Raw genomic sequence first — 13,773 nt, 5'->3', positions numbered from 1 at the left:
CTAAACTTTAAAACTTTTACTGCTTTAAGATTGATGTGATCTGGCTCAGTGGTTGAGTGTCTGCCTTGGGCTCAGGGCATGATCCCGGAGTCCTGAGATCGAGTCCTGCAACAGGCTCCCCACAGGGAGCCTGCTTTTCCTTCTGCCTATGTCTCTGCTTCTCTCTGTGTGTCTTTCATGAATAAATAAATAAAATCTTTAAAAAAAAGTTGATGTAACTAACCTAAGCCTAATATTATTCTTGTTCATGGCATCTACAAAGACCCCTGGCCAAGGAGTCATTCCAATTCTGGCTCTTAACTTCCTGCCTGTGTCAGCAGTAAAGAAACTTCTCCTCTCTATGGTTCACTGCCTCATCAAAAAAACCTCGCCCCTTTCTAAAACCTTATTAAACTTATTTAGTGTAATATTTTTTTTAAATTTATTTTTATTTATTTATGATAGTCATACAGAGAGAGAGAGAGGCAGAGACACAGGCAGAGGGAGAAGCAGGCTCCATGCACCGGGAGCCCGACGTGGGATTCGATCCCGGGTCTCCAGGATCGCGCCCTGGGCCAAAGGCAGGCGCCAAACCGCTGCGCCACCCAGGGATCCCTATTTAGTGTAATATTTAGAAATATGAAAACACTCTATAGTATCAGCACTGAGTGGGTGAAAGACAAGCCCATAGAAATAACACCTCATGTTTGCTATTTAAAAATAAGCAGGTCTTTGTGTTCCTTTGCATTTACCTCTCATCAGATTCCCATAAGATATGTTATAGGTTATTCTCTCATGTTTATAATTCAGGAAACTAAAAGAGAGATATTTAACAACTTCCCCAAATCAAATAAGTAGACAGTTGCTGAGATAGGCTTGAATGGCTTTCTCCCACAATTCCGTATTCTATCCATGTTCCATCTATCAGGCTTTTTAAATGGCCAACATGCTCTCTGAGGTCAGGACCCACAGATATGGATAGGGTAGCTCCAATAACCCTTCAGGAAAGATCTCACCACTCTGTTGCAAGGAGGTCGGTCAGCAGCTGCCTCTAGCAGCCAGGGCCTTCAGAATGCAACATACTGTCAAAGGAAATCTATAACTGAGCTCCACTCCCATCCTAAGCTCAGATAGTAAATCAAAAACAATACTATACCCAGGAGGGAGGAGAGGGTGGTAGAGATTAGTGCCATTTTTGAAGATCTCAAGGATGCAGTGTAGTCTTCACTATCATGTCTCCATTCAATTCACCATGATAAACCCTATAGAAACCAGATGGATCCTGGAGGATCTTTCCTAGAGCGGATCGATATGGCCTCAGATACATGGCATATGGCTATCAATATAGCAAGTGCATTCTTCTCTATCCCCATCAGAAAAGAGGATCCGGAACACTATTCACATGGAATAAACAATACTCATTTGCTCCTGTGCCTAGTAACATGATAGGCAGCCAGCGCTCTCTGAGGTCTGGAAAGGACACAGTTCTGGACACAATTCTGGTACCAGCCAGCCTTGCTGCTTCAGCCATATGAGCTGTAGACTCATGATCTTAGAGGTGTCAGTGGTGGAAGAAAAAAAAAAAAAGATGCACTATACACATATATCAAGCCCCAAGGGAAGAAACACAAGGCTCCCCCTGGGTTTCTGGAGCACGGACATGCTATCTATAGCAGAGCACTTTGCACATGTCAAAAACAGTATCTGATGTGCTATCATTAGGTCCTGGTGGAGGGCCAACTTGTCCTGAGACCCCAGGTACCTATATCTTCCATGGCCCATCATAAGCTGGATCCTAGACCCCCCATGTCATCAAGCTGGACTACCCAGCAGCAGCCCTTCAAAAGATGAACTGGAATGTCTAGGGTAGATCCTGAACCACACATGAGGGCACAAGTAAGCTCAAGAGCAGGCAGCCAAAATCTATGTCACTTGCAAGTAATCCAGAGCCTGTCCCCCAGCTTACACTGTAGTTGTATGGGACAGAGGAAGTCTCAGCTGAAGGACTCTCAAGGAAGGAAAATGTCTAGGCTTGTTTATGAATTGAGACAAGAGGAATAAGTGTGGGATTCTGTCTACCTAAGCACCTCTTGGCACTCCTTGCCCAATTATATGGTGAAGGGACACATGCAGTAGCCCTGGCTTGAAAAACACGTGGTCACCAGTAGTTCAGACACCACAGGATGGTGGGGTCACACCATCAGGTAGGTGACTCAGACCAGCAGAGGTGACAAGGTTCGGAAGAGCTTAGCATGGGTCTTTGTCTCCCCAGCTGTGCTTCCTCCCACTAACCTCCCTCTTCGGTGTCTGTCCAGGGGCACCTGGGTGGCTCAGTCAGTGGAGCATCTGCCTTCAGCTCAGGCCATGATCCCAGGGTCCAGGGATCAAACCCCTCATTGGGCTCTCTGCTCAGTGGGAAGCCTGCTTCTCCTTCTCCCTCTGCCAATCCCCCTTTTGTGCTCTCACTTTCTCAAATCAATAAATAAAACATTTTTCTCAAATCAATAAATAAAACATTTTTTAAAAACCCAATAAAACAAAATGTCTGTCCAGAAAGGGACTTTGCTAGACCCTAGTAAACTAGGGATTAACAGGGATGAGAGGTTGCAGCGTATCTCTCCCTTCAGCAAAGAGCTCCCTTTCTACCTCAGGAAGTACAATCTAGAGTGGACAGAGCAGACAGGCCCCCTGACCACCTTCAGGACCTACCTGCGCTCTCATGCCAAGGACAGCCTCTTCTGGGCCACAGCAGCTGAAAAACATAAAACAGGGTACCACAGGGTGCCTACTTGGTGCCTAAACTGGGGCTCTGTGTTTGGCACAGGGGCAGCCCTTGTTCACAATACTGGACTGGCAGAGGGCAGCACTGCCTATCTGAGGCTCTTTTACCTTATCCCACCTCCTCCCCCTTTTATCTTTCACAGGCCTTAAGCCCCAGTTAACCTCTTGCACACCTAACATTCTAAGCACCTACTCCAGAAGACCACCACAGCATCAGCTTCCAGAAAACAGACACTCATGCTGAGTGTTGGTGACTGGATATGGATACAGATCCAAAGAAAATGGCATCCTTCCATGTGCTCAGCCCTCAGATCTACAAGGAATTTTCTGCCCCTACGACCAGGCAGGTAACATGAGAGGTGTTACCACCTCACTATCTAGTTCTTTTTAAATTTTACTTACTTGCTTGAGAAGGAGACAGAGAGAAAGAGAGAGAGAGAGAGAGAGAGAGGGCTCAGCAAGGGAAAGGGGCAGAGGGAGAGGGAGAAGCAGGTCCCCCCCTGAACAAGAAGCCCAACATGGGCTCCATCTCATGACCTTGGGATCATGACCTGAGTCAAAGGCAGATGCTTAACTGACTGAACCACCTAGGTACCAGTACCCCTCACTATCTCAGTCCCTGAATGAAGTTTTGTACGTAGTTTTCTTTAGAGCTGTCAAAGGCACTGGCCTCAAACTCAGTTTTTAACTAGTGTTAACTCCAGAGCAGATTAGATTAACAACTAATCCTGCTTCAGGTCCCAATTCTGTTTAAATCACTTGCAATTAAGCTTCTCTTCTCTCTTTCGCCTATGACCCTTTTCCAGATGTACTGAATATGCCTGTGACTATGAATAGCAAGACACTGGTGGCCGCTCATGCTCTAGCCTGATCTCTACGTCCAATCCCCCCAGCACCATCTGGAGCCCCAAAGGCCCACCGTTCACCTTCCCTACTTACCACCTTCCCTCCCACTTATTGTGAGACTGTCCTTCCTCTGCTTGCATTCTCTCTCCTGAGCCCACCCATTATATTCACCTGGTCCCATCAGGGACCAGCCCACCCATTATATTCACCTCAAGAGAAAATCCTGACACTGGAGAGAGCCACCCAGGCTTGATTTTAAAACAGGTGGGATACAGACCTAGTGATGCAGACCTCACTTTCTGAAGAAGAGTGAAGCAGAACACAGATGGTGGGAGGGAGGGGTGTGGATTCCTGCCTTCACTGATGATGGAGTGGAGGTGCTAATAGGCAGCTTAAACCACTTTCTATAAAACTGGAATGCTGACAGGGATTCTCCATTTTGAAAAGACATCTGATTTCCTCTTTCATATGTGGCCAATGCTTTGACTCTACGCTGCTTACTTAGAGGTAAAATAAACTGAAATGGCCAAAGTAATGTTAATTATATTCTATTTAACCCTTATACAGAGATAAAACATTCTATTCAATAAGGGAATCGCTAAGGCACTGCCATACATCCCTGGTGACCTTCTGCTCTGATGTGGTATTAAATTCAGGAGAAAATTTATTAAGAGACTTTATTGTACATAAAATGCATTTTAAAAACAGACAATAATCCCTTGTTGATCCAACCAACTTTGGGAAATGAGGTATACCACTAACATCCCAGACATTCACACGACCAACTCTTCCCCCTTTCCAAATCTTTGCTCTTAAGTCATTCCTTCAATGAGACATACCTGGACATATCTATTGAAAATTCCATCCCCTACTCATCCACCTTAACCTGTTTTGTTTGTCTGTCTATAGTACTCATCACCTTCTAACATACTCTTCAATGAACGTTCTATTATTTTATTGCCAGGTTTCTTCCATAGAAAGTTTAAGCTCCAAAAGCTTCTAATCTTTTACCTATTTTATCCCTAATGCTAAATATCTAGCACAGTATCCAGAACAGAGTGGTGCTACTAAAGCTTTTTGAAGGGAGCCTGAGTGCCTCAGTGGTTGAGTGTCTGTCTTCAGCTCAGGTTGTGATCCTGGAGTCCTGGGATTGGGTCCCACATCGGGCTCCCCACAGGGAGGCTGCTTCTCTCTCTGCCTATGTCTCTGTCTCTCTCTGTGTGTCTCTCATGAATAAATAAATCTTAAAAAATAAAAATCCTTTTTTAAAAAAAACCTTGTTGAAGAAAGTATATTTTATAAATAACTGCAATTAGCTATTCCTACAAAAAAATTAATTTCACTCTTTTTAGTTAAAAGTCTTTCCCATGTTTTCTTGGTATGTGCATCTGCATTGCTTGTTCTTTATTTTCTATATACTCAAGTTAAACAAAAGCAAAATTATTACAGATAATACTAAAGTTTGGTATCACTCTGAAACACAACCATGATGAGGAGCCTGGTCTGTACCCTCCTAGAATCTTCTCTGCTGACCTCACAGAGATGGACCTGTTAATAATATTGTGCTGTTTGTGTTTTTTAGGTGAATAGCATCAGATTACACATCTTCTGTAACTTAAATATTTCAAGTGGTGTATACATATTAGATCACATATGTTGACTTAAAATTGTTAATTAGAATATCACCATGTGAATATACAAACATTTATTTTTCAGTTATTCCCTAAATGAGGGCCATTTGAACATCACTAAATATGCTTCTCTTTGTTCATGTGAAAGTATATCCTGACAGCAAATACCAGGTAGTAGAATCTCCAGGTGACAGGATATACATATTTTGAATTCAAACAGTTCCTGCCAAAATGCCTTGCCAGGTGCCTGTGCTGGCTCAATCTCCCTTCAGAGCACATGGCAGCTCTGTGTCCAGATCCTCCCCTAACCTTGACATTAGCAAACTTCATAATTTTTGCAAAACTTTTTATAATTTATGCAGCATTGACAGTTTTATAATACTGAGTCTTCCCATGAACGTGATATACCTCTACATTCCAGTTTTATTTTATAGATTTCATTAATTATTTTATAGTTTTCTCCATAAACACTATGGTTATTTTGGTTAGGTATTATTATTATTATTATTATTATTATTATTATTATTTGGTTAGGTATTATTGTAGGTACTTTATACTCGCTGTTACTAAGAAAGAACAGAGTCATGTTTCCCTGTTATATTTCCCAAGTCACTAGCATGTATAGAAAAGCTAATAATTTTTCCCATGCTAATGTCTTCTTTCCAGAGTCTGTTTCCTGGTTCAATTTGGTTTTCTAGTTTAGTGGCCATCTCCTATTCAGGATAGTACAGCTCCTGCTCAATATGTTTACGTCTTACAACTTCTCATCTTATTGTATTAGTGAGGATCTCCAGAACCCTGTTGAAAAGTAGTGGTAAGGGTGAGCATTCTTGATTTGAATGGGGATTTTTCTAAAGTATCACCCTGATTAGAAATTCAGGAAGCTGACTCTTATTTTTTTTTTTTAAGATTTATCTAAAGATTTGGGGGGGGGGGGCGCCAGAAGGAGAAAGAGAGAGTTCTCAAGCAGACTCCCGCATGAGTGTGGAGTTCAATGCAGGGCTCAATCCTAGAACCCTGAGATCATAAACTGAGCTGAAAACAAGAGTAGGTTACTTAGCCACCCAGGCCCCCTGGGAAGATGCCTCTTATTAAGAAAGATTTCTTTTCCTCCCAATTCACAGAATATTTACCATGAGTGAGTGCTAAGTTTTTGCAATTCTTCTCTTAAATTTAACTTTGAACAATCTCTTAATTTCATGAATTTTGTATTTTTGAAACCCATCTTTTGATTTTATTACTTGTAGTGGGTTGAATGGTGGCCCCCCAAAAATGTGTGTTTACATCCTAATCCCCAGATGTGACCTCACCTGAAAAAAGGCTTTGCAGAAGTAATTAACTTAAGGATCTTCAGATGAGATCATCCTGGATTATCCAAGTTGGCTCTAAATCCAATGCCAAGTCTCCGTATAAAAGACAGAAGAGAAGATGCAGACACAGAGGAGAAGAGCATGTGAAGACAGAGGCAAAGAATGGCGTGGTGCTGCTACAAGTCAGGGGATGCTTGGAGCACCAGAAGCTGGAAAAACAAGGAAGGATCCTCCACTATGAACTATGAACTATGAACTACGGAGGGAACACAATCTTGCCCACCCCTGGATTTCATACTTTTCCCAGCATACACTTGCGTCTCCGGACTGTGAAAAGATAAATTTCTGTCATTTTAAGGCAGTCAGTTTGTGGTAATTTGCTACATCACCCTTAGGAACTAATACGTTGGTCAACCTTACTCTATTGTCATCATGTTTTCCACTTTCTTTGGAGTTGTTTAACTTTTAAAATGAAAGCTCTTGGAGTGCCTGGGTGGCTCAGTTGGTTTAAGTGTCTTCCTTTTGGTCAGGTTATGACCCAGGGGTTCTGGGATCGAGCCCCACATTGGGCTTCCTGCTCAGCAGGGAGCCTGTTTCTCCCTCTCCCTCTGCCACTCTCCCTGTTCGTGCTCTCTCTCTCCTTCTCTCTCTCACTCCTTAATACATAAATAAAATCTTTTTAAAAATAAATAAATAAAATGAAAGTTTTTAACACAAAATGTCAATTCATTATTTTTTAATATTTGTTGTCTAACATTCATTTAAGGCTATGAATGTCCCTTCTTGCATCCTAATTTGGTGATATTCTGCAGGCTTGAGTATCTACAGCTCTCACTGTTTCTAATTCTAAATGGATGTCACCCCATTTGACTTTTCTCATGATAAAATTATTTAGGAATCTTAGATATGTGCAGATTTTTACTACATTTTTATTTAGATTTCTAAATTCATGTCAATTGCCAGTGAAAGTGGCCTGTGTGTAATTTTTTTATCTATAGAAAGTTTTAGTTAAGTGGGATGTAATTTTTATCAATTTTTTTGTCAATGTGTCATGTGTGTTAGAAAAAAATACACATTTGTTTTTATTTTATACAAAGAATTATTGTGTATTTATGTATATATTAGTGAAACATGTCATTCAAATCTTCTAAATTCATATAGGTTTTGTCTAAGTCTATTATTATCTGAGAAACATCTGTTATCTCCTATTATGAGAATCACTGATTTCCTCTTAGTGTTTTTCCCATTGCATCTTTGTATATTCCAGACCTAGGTTTCCAATGCATAAGTATATATAAAACACATTTCTCTTTTTCATTTTGTTATTATTACAAAATATTTTCCTTTATAATTCTTTAAAAACTGTTCTATTTTGCTCTATAGTAATGGTTCTGGTTACTAGTGTTATGTAACAAAGTACTCCAAAGCTTAGCAATATAAAACAATAAATATTATATGGGCTTCATAATTTTAGGGGCCAGCAATTCAGGAAGGGCTCGCTAGGCAGTTCTCAGTTTGCTGAGGATGGCTCCATCTGAAATTTCCACAGGTGGACTCAGGGGCTCTTCAGCCCCACACCTACATGTACGTTTTCCAGCATCGTGGTCCCAAGAAAGGGAGACTTCTCTCATGGCAACTGGTTTCCCCATAAAGAGAGCATTTCAGGAGGAGCAGGGGAATCTGCAGGGCTTTTTCCCACTGGACATTGAAAGTTACATTGCATCACTTCAGCCATATGTGATTGGTCACGAACTCTCCCAAATTCAAAGTTAGGGGTCACAGAACCCTTACCTTCCAATGAAAAGAATGCCAAGAAAATTTGGAGTCCAAATTTTATTTCACTTCAAAATATATTAAGTGAACATAAAAGGTCCAAAACTGTTTGCTATAATCTGTGTAAAAAAAAGAATTGCATATATGTCTGTATACATATATATGTATACATATGTACACTTACATGCAAAGAATATCTAAGAATGGAAATTCAAGAAACTGATCCAATAGGTAGCCCCTCAGGAGGAAGCCTGTATAGCTGGAAGACAGGGATGGCTAGCAGACCATCTAATCTTTGTTCTCTTGAATTTTTGAACACATGTTAGTAAAATTTAATTAAAAATAAAACTTCAGCTGTATATGCTGGTAAAAGATATATGCAAGACATATATATCACAAAGAATTCTTTTTTTAGAGCTTATACTCACAAATTAATAAACACAGAAATACCACAAAACTCAATTTTTAAAAAAATAGGCCAATGATATTAACAGTCAATTCACTCAGGGAGATACCCAAATACCTCAAAAAGGCTCAATTTCACTAAAAATCAGGAAAGTGCCACCTGAAGCCACAAAAGGGATCATCAGACTGGCAAACATTAAAAAGTATCACAATACCAAATATTAGTGAAGCTGCAGAACAAAGAAGCTCAGATACTGCTGTCAATTACTACAACTTTGAAAACAATTTGGTAACGTCTGGGAAAGTTAAAGAGACATATATCCAATGTTCATCAATTCCATAGCTGGGGATCTAGCCTAGAGAAATTCTAGCCTGTACACAAGAAGTTATCTATAAAGACGCTCATCAGTAGAAATAAGTAAGGACTCATCAATAGGGACATACCATGGAATATAGTTCAGTAGTAAAATAATTGTCTAACTTACCCTGCAACATTTTCAACATATTTCAATTTAGGAAACATAAAAAGATTCCTTTATCAAAGACACAGATATCCAAAATTACACAAAAACAGTGCCATATATTGTTTGTGTCTATAAACACATGGGGGGAAATATAAAAACCTGGACAGGAAGAGAGACACTCCCATTGCAAGGTGAGGATCACTTCTGGGAGTGACATAAGGCATTGGGATAAGGGAGGAGCCCAGAAGAGGCTGAAATTGTGTATGACCATTTAATTCCTTAAAGATCCAAAGGCATTTGGTAAACTATTAATATTTTTTATGTCTATGTAGTGCGTGTTAAATGTCAGTTCTTGTCTTACTTGCACTTTTCTGTCAATATGACATATTTTGATGTTGAAAACCAGAAAGAAATGTCAAAGGATCTATAAAATCAATCACTATTTAAATAATCTAGACAACTGGAATGGTTTGCTTGTTGTGCTGCTTTGGACTAACTTGGGTGGGAGTTAGTTGGAAACAGTTGTGAAAGAATAGTCTCCAGGTAAGCAGTGAGCTTATTTTCATGTGTTTCTAGAATCAAGGTCACTGGAGCACTTGGCTGGCTCAGTCAGTTAAAATAGTGTCTGACTTTGAGTCAGGTCATGATCTCAGGACCTAGGATAGAGCCCTGTGTTGGGTTCTCTGCTTAGCCTGGAGTCTGCTTGTTCCTCTGCCCCTCCCTGACTCATGCACTCGCTCTCTATCTATCATCTATCTATCTATCTATCTATCTATCTATCTATCTATCTATCTATTATCTATCTATCTATCTATCTATCTATCTATCTATCTATCATCTATCTACCTATCTCAAATAAATAAGTAAATCTTAAAAGAAAAATTATTTAGGTCACTAACTATGTCACTTATGAGCTTCACAATTCCTATCAGAAACAGTGGCAAAAAATTTTTTTTAATAAGTCAAAATACATCCTACATATTTTTTTAATTCCTTATAGGGATTTATACAATGAGAGTCCTCTTAAGGATGTCATGAAACTCAAAACATATCATTAGAATTACCATAAAATTGAAAAAGTTTCTTTGTATGGAATCTTCACCTACTATAGAGAACTTCTGTATTGACTCCTTAAATAATCCCATTAAAGTATGTCTTAAAAGTTATTAAACTAGGGATGCCTAAATGGCTCACTCAGTTAAGCATCTGCCTTCCACTCAGGTCATGATCTCTGGGTTCTGAGATTGAGCCCCACCTTCAGCAACCTGCTCGGCAAGGAGTCTTTCTCTCTCTCCCTCTGTTCCTGCTCTCTTTCTCTTAAGTAAATAAAATCTTTTTAAAAACTTATTAAACTAGACACATTGCTTTATTCCCAGAATCCTGTTTTCCCCTCCTACCTACATGGGTACTATGCGAGCAATCGTTTTGTGCAATGTGATGCTGCTTTTTTAGCATAGTTTATGGGGTCAGAAGGAAGCAACAAAGTTGGGCCAATTAAAATTCTTCTCTGGAATTTTCGAAAAAGATACCCTGTAATGAGAGAGATGCATGAAGCCAGCATGGACCAGGAAAAGGGAGAGAAAGTCTTGGCAACATGTAAGTGAATTGAGTGAATTCCTCTCTCCAGTTTTTCTGTGACCCTTGTCCGGTCTACAGCTTGGCTGTCTTGTGAGCTATTCAAAGATTCTTCCAGTAGTTCTCTGTCCCCTTGTCATTTACTTAGATTCAATCAGATTGGATTTATGCAACTTGCAATAAATAGCCTTAATGAATGTTCTTTAAAAAAAAATATGTATGTATGTATCTATTTGAGAGAAAGTGAGCAAGCAGGGAGAGGGGTAGGGGAAGAGAATCTACAGCAGACTCCCCACTGAGCAAGGAGCCCGACATGGGGCTCAATCTCATGACCCATGAGATCATGACCTGCGCCAAAACTAAGAGTAGGATGCTTAACTGACTGAACCACCCAGGTGGCTCATCTTAATGAATATTCTGACTTTCATGGATCATATGTAACAATAAACAAAAAAAAATTAGAAAAATTATAAAACTGATATTTGATGGATTTCTTTACATTAAAACAACTTAATGTAAAGTTCTATAACTACCTTAAATAACTACTTCAATTATATAGTAAAGAATAAATTAACATAGAGATAACAGAATAGTGTTACTTCTTGACACTCTTCCGTAAAATGTCATCCAACCCAGTATTTTATCTCTAAGGATTAATTACTAGTTCTGCTGCTTCAGAGTCAAACTCGATGTGATTACAAAACTGTGCTTTGCTCCTTCACCTGAATGCACTTCTTTCTAGAAGAGTAAATCAGATAAAGCACTATTTTATTTATTTTTTTATTTTCTAAAGCACTATTTTAATATTCAAAGAATACAGAATCACCTTAGTAATCTAATTAATTTTTGCAAAAAGCCAACCAATAAGCATAGTTAATTCATATCCTAAAGCAAAGAAAACACCCACACTCAAGAATTACTTTGCAACAATACTGATAACTATAGGCTATAGTTATCTATAGATTTGGTGTGTTACTGAAATATCTTGAAAATCTCACATTATTTGTTGCCACCAGAGGAATCTGTAGCTATCCCTAATCAATTGATTGACAGCTATTTCGTAAGAAGAGATTATGCATTGGGGTCTGGAGCAGTATAGTCATTCAGTTTTCCTGACAGGAAGCTCCTCAAAGGAGCCCCCGGCCAAGAATCAAATTCTACAAAATTATTGTGATGCAGTAACTATATAGATGGGAGGGAGAGAGCTGGGCCCTAGACACCAGAACAACGTGTCCAGAATAATGCATTTTTAAAAAATCATGAAAGCAGGAGAGGCCAAGAAGCTATAGGTCTTGATTCTCACCTTTACTTCAACCATAGATGCTCCATTAGACCTGGACATTAAGTCCAACTTTGTCACATCAGTTTTGTTACTAGTTTCTTTCTTTTTTTTAATGATACCAACTAAGGTTGATACAGCTTGTTTTAAGTACTAAAGCAGAGAAGTGATAAATCTGGACTTAAAGTATGATGGACATGGATGATGCAAAAGAGTACTCTAGGCATCTTTTGTGAAAATGCTGGAAAATAAATTTGGAAACTAAGGTGAATGTATTTTTTTAAGTTTTGAATGTCAGTCAGGACTTAATTTTTAAGCAACAGAGTACAAACAAATTTTGAGAGTAGTGACATGATCAGTGTTACTTTATGAAGACTAACTAGCCTGCAATGTTCAGAACAAATTGTAAGGTAAGGAAGCAGGGATAGGGGCAAAGAAATAAGTAGGAAATGATCAGAACAGAAGAGATCTGATGTGAAAAAAAAATATGATAAAAGACAATTAAAAGGAAATCATTGTAATGTTTAAAGACTAACTTGAAGCAGTTCCAACCCTAAATAACTAAGAAAATTATGACACCACTATTATACACAGGAAAGTCCTAAGGAGATTGGTTGACAGAGAATTGGTTCAGCATTCCCAACTAAGGACTCTATAAGCACTTGATCCTATGGGATCAACCTTATGAGGTTTAAAACAGAAGGTTATATTTTTTTAATTGGATCTAATGTGAGAGTGGTCAATTTCTGGTATTAATATAGTTGACCCTTGAACAAGGCAGGTGTTTGGGATTAAAAATCCACATATAATTTGTGGTCCCCCAAAATTTAACTACTAATAGTCTACTATTAACCAGAAGCATCACTGAAAACATAAACAGTCTATGAACAAGTATTTTTTGTGTGTTATGTATTACATACTGCATTCTTATAATAAAGTAAGCTAAAGAAAAGAAAGTGTTGTTGAGAAATCTTAAGGCAGAGAAAGTACATTTATAGAACTGTATTGTATGGAAAAAATCTACCCGTAAGTAGTTCAAACTCCATGTTGTCCAAGGGTCAACTGTATTTCTAAGAATGACATATAAATATATAAGAATGATATATAAATACTATAGTTGTACATCCTGAATGCTTAATTAGATAAAAGTCTCATATTATTATAATTATTATTATACCACACTAATAATTTAATATCAATGTAATTTTCAGAAAGGAAACAGTAAAATGAGGACAGAGAATAATGCCTTTGTATTTTTTAGTTTAGGGTGGCTTTTCTGGTCTTTAGCATCTTTATCTTAAAATACAAAATTATCTTCAAATACAAAATTCTATGCTTCTTTAACTTCCCTATTCTCAAATACATTAGCTAGGAATCCTTCCCCAGACCCTTTCTAGATGGGATTTTGTCTAGAATCTCTTTTCTAGATTCCCATTTCTTCTCTAACCCATCCTCTTTTTTAGAACTAACTGAGGGCTTCCCCCAAAAAGTCCACACAGGCCACAGATTAAATATTCATACCTAGCAGCTGGTCACATATAACTTGTGGTTGGAAGTCTCAACAAACCTTAAGTGTCTCTCAAGTGTTCTTTTTCCATACATCAGGATAGCAGCATTAACTGCTTCTGAGAGAGCTGTAAAGAATACCTAGTAATTTTTCATAAAACCTTAGGTTGAATCCTAACCTGCTTTCAGAGTTTCATCCTTAGTTAACCCAGGGCCATATTTAT

The sequence above is a fragment of the Canis lupus genome, chromosome 28 (assembly GCF_048164855.1).
Source record: "Canis lupus baileyi chromosome 28, mCanLup2.hap1, whole genome shotgun sequence".
Classification (NCBI taxonomy): Eukaryota; Metazoa; Chordata; class Mammalia; order Carnivora; family Canidae; genus Canis; species Canis lupus.
Note: the sequence above shows the minus strand (reverse complement) of the source record.